The sequence below is a fragment of the Rhinopithecus roxellana genome, chromosome 17 (assembly GCF_007565055.1).
Source record: "Rhinopithecus roxellana isolate Shanxi Qingling chromosome 17, ASM756505v1, whole genome shotgun sequence".
Taxonomy (NCBI): domain Eukaryota; kingdom Metazoa; phylum Chordata; class Mammalia; order Primates; family Cercopithecidae; genus Rhinopithecus; species Rhinopithecus roxellana.
In genome coordinates this window covers 58,696,935-58,711,634 of record NC_044565.1, presented here as the reverse complement: position 1 = coordinate 58,711,634, position 14,700 = coordinate 58,696,935, and positions in this window count along the sequence as shown.

Sequence of the window (14,700 nt, the reverse complement as noted above, 5' to 3'; positions counted from 1 at the left end):
CTTTTTGCATCTTATAAACTCTGCCACTGTATATTCATATGCCATTAAATTCTCATCTGTTCTAACCTTGCAGCCAATGTGGGAAGTGGGCTCTGATCTGTGGGAGGTCAAGGGTCAGGATCGGTGCTGTTTCAGCCTACTTTAGAATCTCTTCAGCAGTGTTACAGCAAGGTTTTATCCTAAAACATGCTTCACCATTAAAAAACAGTAAAGAATCATTTGGGTCTTTATTTTTCTTCCAGTATACCATAGTGCAATCTTCATGAGTAATACTTCATCTTTTGAGCATGAAGAGAATATACTTCTTCCACAATACAATGTTTTGACTCCTCAGAAAATTATAACTTTTTCTTGGTTTGTTGTTTTTAACTTTGTCATTCTCAAGGGTCACTAAGTGATGCTTCTTCCAAAGGTGGCACTCTTCCCCCAGATACCTGCATGCAACCATCACTCCCTTAATTCACATCTCTGCTCAGATCCTACCTTATCAGAGAGACTTCCCAAGACCCAGTAATTGAAGCTGCCATCTCCAAGTGTCACCTGTTCCTTTGATAATAGTAGGTGACCCAAGAGAGAAGAGTAGATGGATGACGATAAGGGTAAAGCTGTTTTCCCTTTTGTGTTTTTTTGAAATTTTTGAACGATGTAAACATATTACACATTCTAAAAAATTTTTTTTAGTTAATAAAAAACTAGATCTAATGTGGATTGCCTGTGTTCCCATAGTTTTTTTTTTTTCTTTTTTTTTCTAGTTTCCATTTTCTCTTGTGTTAATGAGATGGGGCAGTCTCACTTCGTTCTACAGCTAAGCCTTGCAGAACTGCCTAACTCCATTCTAGAGGAGGTTGCACAGCCCAAGCTCTAAGGGCAGGTGATCTGGTGACTGCAGTTTGCGTTTGGTTGTGTTGTAGGAAGAGGGAAAGAGGCTGTCTAGGCTAAGAGTGTACTGGTTTCCTACCGCCCACTTTAACAAACTAATCCAAATATAGTGGCTAACAACAACAGAAATTTCCCTTATAGTTCTGGAAAACAAAAATCCAAAATGGGTCTCACTGGGTTAAAATCAAAGTGTCAGCAGGGATGTGTCCCTTTAGAGGCTCCTGGGAGACTACGTATTATTATTAGCACACAAGCTAACATATCACACCCAGAATCTCAGGTTCATGCACCGATGTCAATCAATTCAACCCAATTCAATGATATATCCCTCTTAGTTTAAAATCCTTAGAATTCCCATGTATATCACTTAGTTTTCTGCCAATACAAATTTTAGAATCTTGCATGTCCTTAGGAGAATGAGTCTTCTCCCAGGCCAGCCTCTGCCTTTATTCCCCTGAGTATGTTGAGATCCAACTCTATTTTAATCTTTAGATGTCTGCAGGGATGGGTGTAGATCTTGAGAAAAGTAAAATCCTCCTCACAAAGCTATTGGCTTAAGTGACCTTATTACAAGCAAGAGAAGACTGGTCTATTCTGTTATGGAAGAAAGGGCTGCATCTGCTGGTAAGAAAGCTTCCGAAAGATGTGGGGATTTGGCCAGGCGCAGTGGCTCACGCCTGTAATCCCAGCACTTTGGGAGGCCGAGGCTGGAGGGTCTCGAGGTCAGGAGTTTGAGGCCAGCCTGGCCAACATGGTGAAACCCCGTCTCTCCTAAAGATAGAAAAAATTACCTGGGCATGGTGGCACACACCAGTAATCCCAGCTGCTCGGGAGGCTGAGGCAGGAGAATCGCTTGAACCCGGGAGGCGAAGGTTGCAGTGAGCCGAGATTGTGCCATTGCACTCCAGCCTGGGAGACAGGGTAAGACCCTGTCTCAAAAAAAAAAAAAAAAAAAAAAATGTGGAAATCAGTATTCTCAGCTTCACTCAGGTTTATCTAGATACCCCATTCAAAGTCTCAGGAACCCAATCTTTTCACAGAAGTTCTGGGTTTCATTTGTAAAATATAATGAATCTCTAAATCCAGGGGTGTTTGTTGTTGTTGTTGTTGTTGTTGTTTTTTGGTAATTGTGCAATGTATAGAATTAAATTATACTTTACTAATTATTTTATAAGGATTTTAGAAGCTTTTTATGACTAAGATTTGCAGTAAGAATTTAAAGCCTAATGAACTTGGCATTTATTTATTTATTTTTTTCAAGAACTCCAGTGCAAGCAACCCTGTTTTTAACATCAAGGATATGGATGCTGGCAGCTTCTCTGAAGAGGTACAATGAGGCTGGTTCTGAGAATGCTAAAATAAGCTGGATGCTGGACCAAACCTCTTCTTCTGGGTGGTGTTAATAACAAGACACAGGAAAGAAGTGTCTTGTTCTCCTCTGCCTGCAGTCTCCCTTTATTACTTCCTACTGGCAAAACCTAAGAAACCTAAGAGAACACTGTTGAAAAAGGTGTCTTGGTAGGCCAGGAGGATGGCTCTTAGGTCATAATGTGGAATGGTGAGCTTGGAACAGAAAACCATTAGGCAAACATTTGGAACAGAATATACCATAAAACTGTGTATCCTTCATTCACAGGATTTAGTATCTAATGTCAGTATCCCCTACTTTGGTCTCTAAGTTCCAATAAGACAAGAACACTGACCTGGTTTGTTTATTTTTATATTACCTAATACACTGCCTGGCTTAGAGTATGTAATTCAGTAATACTTGTAGAATGAATAGAGATAGTCTTAAATATAATAAAGGGTTAATTTTTAAATACCCTTAGGATTTCTACTAATAGCCTTCCACAAACACAATACATTCCTATAAAACTTCTTAATCTACTTTCTCCCATGTATCATGTCAAAGTTGAGTGTAGCAAGAATCTAGTCTGCCTCTAAGGCGCATGCACATGAGTCAACCTTAGTATCATCAAAACTCAATATTCTGAGGGTTATTGAATCCATCAGGAAACACGAACAGTGGTTGACTGCTTTCTTCTTGTTCTCCTTAGAATATTCTCTTTAGACATGTATTAAAGCATATGGGAGGAAGAGAAGAAAAGAGTTGATGAGATTGCCATCTATCTCACTCTCGTGTTAGTTAACTACAACTTGTTTGAAATTAGTTATATACAAATCACTTGATAGGCACAGCACAACCTGAATAAACTGATCATATTAAGGAGTAAGACTTTGACAAAATGTGCATTCTTAGATATTCCTGCTCCTCTCTAGACCTCAGTTTACTTATATATTCTGCAAGAAGCTTGAACTAGGAGTGGCCCATTTCCATGGCTGAAGCATGCTTGTGAATAGAAGCAAATGTGGTGAGAGAGAGTCGGAGACCAGAGTGGAAGATCTGAAATGCTAAGATAATGAAGACAGAGAAAATGTTACTGTCGAAATTGTGTGTTGAGGAAATGAATGTGGGAATAGGTGTCACACAGAAGAGCGAGGAAACAAACAATAGGAGACCGCAGAGCACAGTCATTTAAGTTTGAATCTCTAAGAGTCAACACAAGAATAAACAGAAAAAATTAATTCGTAGGATAGAAGTTTAAGCATTCAGTTTCCCTTACTTATAGGAACATATGAACTTGTTTTTTCTTGTTGTGGCACAACTAATGGGCCTGACTAATGCAAAATAAGTTTGGATGTTAATTTTTCATGCATTGTCAGCATATTTCTGAAGCAATCTTACCACCTGATTATATATTTAGAACGTTTCCATCTAATGTGCTCAAAGGAATCTGTTCTCTCTTCCCTCTTGAGACTCCTCTTAGGACTTGGGATCAGTGTAGCCAGGCGGCAGTCGTCTCAGTCCCTTGGCACACCTAGCTGGCTCAAGGTGGGTTTCTTGATGCAATTCTCATTTGAATTGTCCACAGCAGCATCTTTTGACTGCTGGCTTATTTCTCCATGGCATTTCTTTTCTTCATCTCATACAGCTTTGGAAATCATCCAGGGCTTTGTGGTCAGTGCGTTTCTCAGCTCTGTGGGGAGGCAGAAAGGACTGAGAAGTAATCAGATTCCTTTTCCTCTCAATCCTTGATTAAACCAATGAGCTTCTATGTTTCCCTCAGGAGTTAAAGCCAATGATGAGGGATCTGTCCTCGAGGGAAGTAATGTCCAATAAAATTCTCTGTAAGAATAGAAATATATTTGTGTTGTCCTATTTGGCAGCCACTAGCCACCTATGGCTGTTTAAATTTTCATTTAAGTTAATTAAAATTAAATATTATTGAAAATCATATTTCAAGTGCATAATAGCTGTATTGGCTAGTGGCTCTCATATGCAGCTTAGGGGATCCAGATTGTTGATACATTCTGTCCTCTATGGCTGCCTACAAAGTAATATTACCCTCAAGCAAAGTTTACCTTTCCTCTTAGAAACATAATTGGTGCCCTACACCTGGGGAAGGTCTGAGGACACATGCCAGTTTCAAACACTGCACTGTCCTGAGTTTTCCTGAGTGCAATGCTTCTGTCTATCTCTGGCTTTCTAAATATATCCACCACTCAAGACTCTATTCAAATATCATCTGCTTCGACAATTTGGTCTGTACTGATATGCTTCTAAACTATTACAGAGTTTAGCATTCAATTATTCTCTTGCTATTTTTTATCTTTAGTCATGGTATCTCTAATTGTATCATAACAATTATTCCATGTAGGACTTGGACCCCATCACTCCAAAGAACTTTCTTGTGATGGTCACCAAAGTCAGTGAGCTTAACATTGCCAAATCCTGTGATCGTTTCCTTACTCTTACTCAAACTCTCAGCAAGATCCTACATTGATCATTCTACTTTTTAAAAAATCCATCATTTTGCTAGCTTTTGAGACACTAAACTTACTCTTCTGATTCTATCCTATCTCCTTATCAGCACTATTCTGTTTTTCTTCCCTTTTCTTTTTCTTTAAATCTCTTTTCTCAGTTGCAATCCAGAAGTATCTTCTTTAATTATCTTTCCCTAGGTGACCTCCACAGTTCACCTAGCATTAAATAATATCTATATGCCACTGACCTAATACTGATATTTCCAGCTTTGGCCTCTGCCAGAAAGCACAGACTCAGATGCCTATATATAAGGCTTCCTTGATGAATTCATTTAAATGTCAAATATGTATCTAAAATTAACATATTTGAAAGAAAAATCTTGATTCTTTCCCAAATACTATTTCTACCCATTCCAGAACAATATGTCTACCCACTCTGTTTTGTCACATCCCAGTAAACGGTTTCACCATCTTTCTAATTTCCTAAGCCAAAACCTTGGAGTTATTCTTGATGACTCACTTTACATAATTCCTCATAAGCAATGCATTGGCAAGTCCTCTTGGATCTCACTTCAAAACATTAATTTTGCTAATAAAACCTCTTCTCTTCATTTTCACTCCTATCATCCTCATCTAAGACACAACCATTTCTCCATTCTCTTCCCCCATTTCTTAGCTGAACTATTACCTAGGTGATATCTTTTCTCTTATGTTATTTTACCATTTCTTACCTGGACTATTAAAATAATTTCCTAAGGGCTTAACTGTTCCATAGTTTATAACTTTATCTTAAAAAAATCCAATCCTCCAGAGTATAAAGCCCTTCACAATCCAGTTTCCAGCTTCCTCTACCACATCGTCTCCTACCAGTTCCTCACTCTCTCATGCAACTCCTGCCACACTCAACTGCTTTCTGCTCCTTGGTCATATAGAACTCATTAACCAGGTATTTCTCTGGTTGCAACACTCAACAGCCTCATTGCTGCCTGGATGATTGCTTTATTATTATTATTATTATTATTTTTTTTTTTTTTTGAGATGGAGTCTCGCTGTGTCGCCCAGGCTGGAGTGCAGTGGCCGGATCTCAGCTCACTGCAAGCTCTGCCTCCCGGGTTTACACCATTCTCCTGCCTCAGCCTCCCAAGTAGCTGGGACTACAGGTGCCCGCCACCTCGCCCGGCTAGTTTTTTGTATTTTTTAGTAGAGACGGGGTTTCACCGGGTTAGCCAGTATGGTCTCGATCTCTTGACCTTGTGATCCGCCTGACTCGGCCTCCCAAAATGCTGGGATTACAGGCTTGAGCCACCACACCCGGCCAAATAGATAAAGAGTCTGCCTGAACAGGGACATGAATTCTTTTTATTATTGAGGTCTCAGGGGGAAAAAAGTCCTCGTCATGGTCGTCTATGACCACTCAGTCTAAAAAGTACCTTGGTTTCTCTCAGCCACATCTTCCTGTTTCAAATGCCTCATAGTACTTATCATCCATAACCTGAGATCTTTTCGTCATGTGTTTGTTTAAAATCAGCCTTCTCCCACAGGACACTATCTTCATAGAAGTTAGAAACTTGTCTTTGTCACTGGCTCTATCCCACAAAACTAAAATTAAGCCTGACATACGGTAGTGTCTTAGTCTGTTTGTCCTGCTATAACAGAATATCTGAGACTGGGCAATTTATAATAAAAGTTTGGGATGCTGAGAAGTCCATGTATTAGTCTCTTCTTGCATTGCTCTAAAGAACTACCTGAGAATAGGCAATTTATAAAGAAGAGGTTTAATTGACCACAGTTCAGCATGGTTTGGGAAGCCTCGCAATCATGATGAAAGAGGAAACTTGCAATCATGATGAAAGAGGAGTCAAACACATCGTTCTTCACATGGCAGCAGGAAGGAGAAGAATGAGAACTGAGGAAAGAGGGAAGCCACTTATAAAATCATAAGATCTTGTGAGAACTTACTATCACAAGAATAACATGGGGAAACAGTCCCTGTGATTCAATTACCTCCCACCAGTTCCCTCCCATGACATGTGGGGATTATGGGAACTACAATTCAAGATGAGATTTGTGGGAGGACACAGTCAAACCATATCAGAGGCCTTGAGAAATTTACAACTATGGCAGAAGAGTGAAGGGGAAGCAAGCATGTTTCCACATAATGGCAGGAGAGAGAGCTAAAAGGGAAGTGCTACACACTTTTCAACAACCAGATCTCATGAGAACTCACTATCACAAGAACAGCAAGGGGGAAATCCGCCCCCATGATCCCATCACCTCCCTTCAGGACCCTCCTTCAACACTGAAGATCATAATTCTACATGATATTTAGAGCCAAACCATAGCAGTCCAAGATCAAGGGGCTTGTACAGTTCTGAATGCTGGAAAGTCCACGATCAAGAGGCCTGAATCTGGTGAAGGCCTTCTTGCTATTTCATCCCATGGTGAAAAGAGGAAGGGCAAGAAAGGAAGAAAGGGCGTCACATTTCCCTTTGATAATTCCACAAATTCCGTTCATGAGAGTGCAGCTTCATGGCTCAATTGCCTCTTAATTAATTAATTTTTAACATGAGTTTTGGAGAAGACAAACATTCAAACCATAGCAGTGGGTACTCAATATTTATTAAATGAAAAAATTCATGAATTTTTCATGTAGAAAGCACTTAAGAAATTACAAGAAGCTTTGTGAACTGTTATATAATTGAATTTTTGTAAACAACCTGTAGAAAAACAGTACTACTAGGAACACGTTGAAGATAGAGTTCATATAAATCTCTTGATGTCCCCAAGGTCATGGATCTTAATGGAAGGAAGGTGTCCATAGATTGTTTACATCCAGTATAAATCTAGAGCAACACTTAGTGCAAAACATGACATATAGTATACACCAGCAAGATGTGCTGAATGGCTTAATTATATCATAGTAAGAAGTTGGGCTCATGCCTTCTTTATGTGTTACTCTAATTTGTAACACAGTATCTGTAGTTAGTAGACAGTCTGGTACATTTATTAAACAATTAATTGGCAAGTGAATTAATAAATAAGTTACTTAATTTTTATTTGTCTTTGATATTCAGTGATTCTACATCATGCATAAAATGGGCACTTATTACTTATAATTGGATAGCCATGATATATGCCAATTATAACTACTCATTGCTTATATAATTACTTACAATTGGTTAACTATTAATATTTGAAGAAATTTTTAAAAATAATTTCAAGATACCTTTTGAGACATGGGAGTATCAGGGTTACAGATTTGGTATTCACTGATCCAATATTTCCATAACATCAGCAATGATGCCTGAATATGAAGCAAAAATTAGATTAATTCAAGGGAGTTCTAGAAAGGTGCTGTAGCTACAACATATTTTTTAAGATTTATCTGAATAAAAACTAACAGAAAAATTGGATAGAGAAATCAAAACTCATGAACAACACTTACAACAAAATCTAGCGACAGGTATCCCCACGAGTTCCAAATACAAGCGTGTGAGGGCCGCCTCCCAACAGCGACACAGCTAAACAACATTAGTATCTGTGCTGGCAGAAGCAGAAAGAAGCAACAGATGTCTGAAGTACCTGAGACTACAACTTAAAAATAGTCAATATTTATTTACTTAAAAATTCTTATACACCAGTAACAGTCAAACAGAGAGCCAAATCATGAATGAACTTCCATTCACAATTGCTTCAAAGAGAATAAAATACCTAGGAATCCAACTTACAAGGGATGTAAAGGTCCTCTTCAAGAACTATAAACCACTGCTCAGTGAAATAAAAGAGGACACAAACAAATGGAAGAACATACCATGCTCATGGATAGGAAGAATCAATATCGTGAAAATGGCCATACTGCCCAAGGTCATTTATAGATTCAATGCCATCCCCATCAAGCTACCAATGAGTTTCTTCACAGAATTGGAAAAAACTGCTTTAAAGTTCACATGGAACCAAAAAAGAGCCCGCATTGCCAAGACAATCCTAAGTCAAAAGAACAAAGCTGGAGGCATCACGCTACCTGACTTCAAACTATACTACAAGGCTACAGTAACCAAAATAGCATGGTACTGGTACCAAAACGGAGATATAGACCAATGGAACAGAACAGAGCCCTCAGAAATAATACCACACATCTACAGCCATCTGATCTTTGACAAACCTGACAAAAACAAGAAATGGGGAAAGGATTCCCTATTTAATAAATGGTGCTGGGAAAATTGGCTAGCCATATGTGGAAAGCTGAAACTGATCCTTTCCTTACTACTTATACGAAAATTAATTCAAGATGGATTAGAGACTTAAATGTTAGACCTAATACCATAAAAACCCTAGAAGTAAACCTAGGTAATACCATTCAGGACATAGGCATGGGCAAGGACTTCATGTCTAAAACACCAAAAGCAACGGCAACAAAAGCAAAAATTGACAAATGGGATCTAATTAAACTAAAGAGCTTCTGCACAGCAAAAGAAACTATCATCAGAGTGAACAGGCAACCCACAGAGTAGGAGAACATTTTTGCAATCTACTCATCCGACAAAGGGCTAATATCCAGAACCCACAAAGAACTCAAACAAATTTACAAGAAAAAAACAAACAACCCCATCAAAGTGGGCAAAGGATATGAACAGACATTTCTCAAAAGAAGACATTCATACAGCCAACAGACACATGAAAAAATGCTCATCATCACTGGCCATCAGAGAAATGCAAATCAAAACCACAATGAGATACCATCTCACACCAATTAGAATGGCAATCATTCAAAAGTCAGGAAACAACAGGTACTGGAGAGGATGTGGAGAAATAGGAACACTTTTACACTGTTGGTGGGATTGTAAACTAGTTCAACCATTATGGAAAACAGTATGGTGATTCCTCAAGGATCTAGAACTAGAAGTACCATATGACCCAGCCATGCCATTACTGGGTATATACCCAAAGGATTATAAATCATGCTGCTATAAAGACACATGCACACGTATGTTTATTGCAGCACTATTCACAATAGCAAAGACTTGGAATCAACCCAAATATCCATCTGTGAGAGACTGGATTAAGAAAATGTGACACATATACACCATGGAATACTATGCAGCCATAAAAAAGGATGAGTTTGCGTCCTTTGTAGGGACATGGATGCAGCTGGAAACCATCATTCTTAGCCAACTATCACAAGAACACAAAACCAAACACCGCATGTTCTTACTCATAGGTGGGAACTGAACAATGAGATCACTTGGACTCCGGAAGGGGAACATCACACACCAGGGCCTATCATGGGGAGGGGGGAGGAGGGAGGGATTGCATTGGGAGTTACACCTGATGTTAATGACGAGTTGATGGGTGCTGACGAGTTGATGGGTGCAGCACACCAACATGGCACAAGTATACATATGTAACAAACCTGCATGTTATGCACATGTACCCTAGAACTTAAAGTATAATAATAATAAAATAATAACAAAAAACAAAACAAAACAAAAAATGCTGTGGACTAATTTTAGAATAGCAGCTGAAACTAGGAATAATTTTGTCCATTCCAGAAAAAGAAGGTACAATAATGCTTGAAGGAGCTGTTCTATATTGGCTACCATGAAAATTTAAAACTAAGCTGCCAACACATCCCTTTCCAAACAGAAGTTCACACTGAGAAGAAACTGCCAAGGGGAGATTTGGCCTTGAGCAGATTAGAAATAAGAGGAGAAGGTAAAAGAATTCTAAATAAATTGCAGGGGAACAAAACAGAGAAGTTTCAGAAAGAAGGCCACGGTATCTTTGAACATATGTGAAAATTAGAGAGGAGGGAGCTCTGTGCGCCTATATACTGAAAGTCAGCTTCTTCTAAAAGTTGAAAGTTTTTATCCTATCTGTTCTATATGAACTGTACCACCAAATATACAAAAAGCATGAGAGAAACATTGTCTCTTTGTAAATGTAGTCTATAATACATACTTTTAGAAAAATAAAAAGAAATAAAGAATTAGAATGTCACCGTTTTTTCAACCTTCAGTGAAGTAATGGACCCAGGCACTGGGCACCAATATCTCTTGGCACGAAAAGAGCAACAGTCAGACATCATGTGCCTTATGACAAAGATGACAAAGGGACATCACACAACTTCTAGTGTTGCCAAAGGGATTAAACATGAGTCTGATTAGGCTTCTGGATTCAGCTGCTGGTTGCAAAAAATACACAGGGCAGAAGAAGACGTTGAGCTGTGCCATGAGTATACAATCAGCAAAGTCTAGACTGTGGAAAAATCTGTAAGCCAAGTGATTCAGTTTGTTCAACAGATACAAAAAATAAAACCGTATGAGTTTTATAAGAGGGGAAACCTACAGATAGAATTACAAGGCTATAATATATTTTTAAACTGGAAGATTAAACTGCAGAGTGCAAAGATGCCCACCTTGATGATAAATACAAAGAAGTGATTAGTATAATATAAAGATTGAATTAGTGTTCATTTTGAGGAAGAGGATTGGCCATGACTGGGATGAAGAGGTGTCTGGATTGGTCAGCAAAGTTCTCTTTCTTGAACTGGGTTGCAGTGAGTGTTTAACAATACCTCATTAAGTTACACATTTTATAATTGTTGTGTGTATATATTTTATCTTATAGTAAAAAAAGATGTTACAAATAGAATAATCAATGTCTTTGATTTCACTGAGAAATTATGAGTTACTTGGGAACTACAGAAAGGTTTGTAGAGACATGATGTGGCATTTGGATTCTTAGGAATCTTGAACAATTAGGGAGAATCCTGGAGGCCTGGGTAGAGATATAGGCCACAAGAAGGGCTCAAAGCACTGCTGTGTCTTAACTTACTATCTCCTCTGGGTCAAGAGGAGAGAGATCTGTCTGACACTGTATGACAAAGATTGTGAGTGAGCATTAAGTAAAGCTCTGCTTGAAAAAGATACTGGGGGCTAATCACTGTGCTTTTCTAAATAAAAGTCAGCAGGTATTCAAAAGGTAGAGTCTGCAGATATCCAGGGAAAGGCTGAGTCAGTGTAAAAATGCTCCTAATTAGTGTGCCAAGCTCTCTACTAGAACCTGAGGTGAGCAACGCTCTGTGCCACACAATCAAACCATGCCTTAGAGAAATGTAAAAACCAAAGCCTCTGTGTATGTAATGGTTTCTTTTCCTTAGGCATAAACAAGTTACAGAAAAGACTCTCAGAAAGCATTAATTATGTAATATTTCAGTGTTGGAGAGAGGGAAAAGTACAGCAGTGAGTAAACTGGCCTTCTCGGAAGTATCTACCTATTACTAATCAAGTAGAAAAATCCTGCAAATAATCACTGGCCCAAAATCAGTAGTATTGATCAACCCCATAAAAGAGTGCCACCATTTATTAACTTGTTTTAAATTCATCCACTTCTCTCTATTACTCCAGGCCACTATCATCTGTCTTATAGGTTACTGGAAATAACCTCCTGACTGGTCTCCCTGTTCTTGGTATTGTTACCCAATTAAATCCATTCAATATGGTGCAATCTTTTGTGTAAAACTTTTCAGTGACTTTTAGTGACACTTGGGGGAAAAAACTCAAACCCTGTACCACAGCCTAAAATGCTCTAACTGCCTTCCTGAACTCATTTACTATCTATCTTGCCTTTTCTGCTTCTTTTCTTTCTAGAACATGGCAAGTTCAGACTTACCTTATGGCTTTGCACTTCTTGTTTTCCATACCTGGGATTATGTGCTCCTGAGGTTTCGTGTTCCTGGTTCTTTCAAATCAGTCAGATCCTAGTTCAAATATTACCACTTCAGAAGGCCTCATAGAATCCAGTTTAACCCATTTATTCCAGAGGTTGCAATTTTTTGAATTGCAGACATGTGTGAAAAATCAGACCTTGGCGACGACCTTGAGCAGTAAGATATAAATAACTCCCATATGCGTAGCATTCCAATAATGGAACACTAGGCATAAATGGAAAGAGTTCTTAGTTTTCTCATATATCATCATTTTATTGTCATCATTATATTTTGACTATATGAAATTATCTTGTTTACTTTTGTTTATTTGTTTACCTGTTCTTTGTCTTGTCTGTTTCTACCTCCTGGGAGCTAAACTCAATGCAGACAAGGATGTTGCTTGTCTTGCTCTGCATTGTGCCTTCTCCACTGAAGCCCCATGCCTTTCATCACAGAAAATCCTTGAATATTTGCAAATAAATAAATGAAATAGATTACACTCTGGTTTTTGGAATTTCACAGACTGTTTTTGGGGTGCCATTCACTCAACAAGTTCATGTTTTAATCTGTATTATTATCAATTCTATTTTTTTACAAACTATTTGTTTTGGAAAAATGACCTACTTACAATTCTCTAAACACACCATTCTGTCTTATTCTTCCATGTGTTTCTATATTGTCTTCCATCTCTGGGCTATGCCCTCCATTTAATTCCTTAGTGTCCGAGGTAACTTCTGCTCAGGTGCATATCTTAGTTCATTTTGTGTGCTATAATGGAGTACCTGAGACTGGGAAATTTATAAAGAACAGGAATTTGTTTCTTACAGTTCTGGAGGCAAGGAAGTCCTAGGTTGAGGGCCAGCATCTGGCAAAGGCCTTCTTGCCGTATCATCCCATGGGAGAAGGCAGGAGGGTAAGAGAATACATACGCAAGACAGGGAAGGAGTCAAACTCATCCTTTAATCAGGAACCCATTCCTGCAATAACTAATGCACTTCCAAGATAACAGCATTAAGCCATTCATGAGGACAGAACCCTCACGACCTAATCACATTTTAAAGATTCCACTTCTTAATACTGTTGTATTGGGCATCACTTTTCTAATACATGACCTTTGAGGGACATATTCAAACCATATAACTCATGCTTTGTAATATTGATTAGCCCTATCTTCCAGTTTATTATCCCGTCTTCTCCACTACTTTGGAAGTTTGTGCATTATCATACTCTATTTTAATACATTTCATGGCATTATGTACTCATTTTTTACAAATCAATATCCATTAAATAGTAAAGTTATTGAGAGCAGAAATGAAACAATATTTATTAATATATTTCCAGTACGTGGCATATGATAAGGACTATGACTTAATATGTGAATAAACTCAGGTTCTAATTTTGCATGGGTTAACTTGGGCAAGGATAGGATATATGGCTTGATACTAGTTTAAGGTTTTAGACTGTTAATGTTTTTTTCTAATATAAAGTATTAAGAAAATGGTTATGTTTTCTAGCTTTAATGTGTATATATATGCCAGTGGAACAACCCAAAAGTGACTCTAGGAAGACTTTTTCTATTCTATAGAATCAAATTGAATTTAGGATTAGGAATGTGGGCTTCATGTCCCACAAATTGTTTCAAATCACAGTTTAATTTCTATTGGCATTGCTTTCATTTTGGCATCTATATAAACTTTATTTCATTCACTGCATGTTCATTTTATAGACTGAAGCATCAGCTTTTGAGGGTTCTGTCATCATGTCTACATAGTTTTCCTATGTGTAAAATAAGAGTATATCATGGGAATTTCTGTACAGCAGAATAGTTAAGACCAAAGCTTTTGAACCTAGACTGAGTTGAAATACTAGCTCTGCCACTAGTCAGCTCTGTGTCCTTGAGCAGGGTAATTAACCTTGTTTATTGCTAGATTTTCTTTTCTGTAAAATGGGGGCTAATATCAGTACCCATCCTCTGGCCAGGAGCAGTGGTTCATGCCTATAATTCCAGCACTTTGGGAGGCCAAGGTAGGCAGATCACTTTAGATCAGGAGTTCAAGACCAGCCTGGCCAACATGGTGAAATCCCATGTCTACTAAAAATACAAAAATTAGCCAGGTATGGTGGTGAGCACCTGTAGTCGTCCCAGCTACCTGGGAGGCTGAGGCAGCAGAATCGCTTGAACCTGGGAGGTGAAGGTTGCAGTGAGCCAGGATCATGCCCCCGTACTTCACCCTGGGCAACAGAGCAAGACTGTCTCAAAAAACCAAACAAACAAAACAACAACAAAG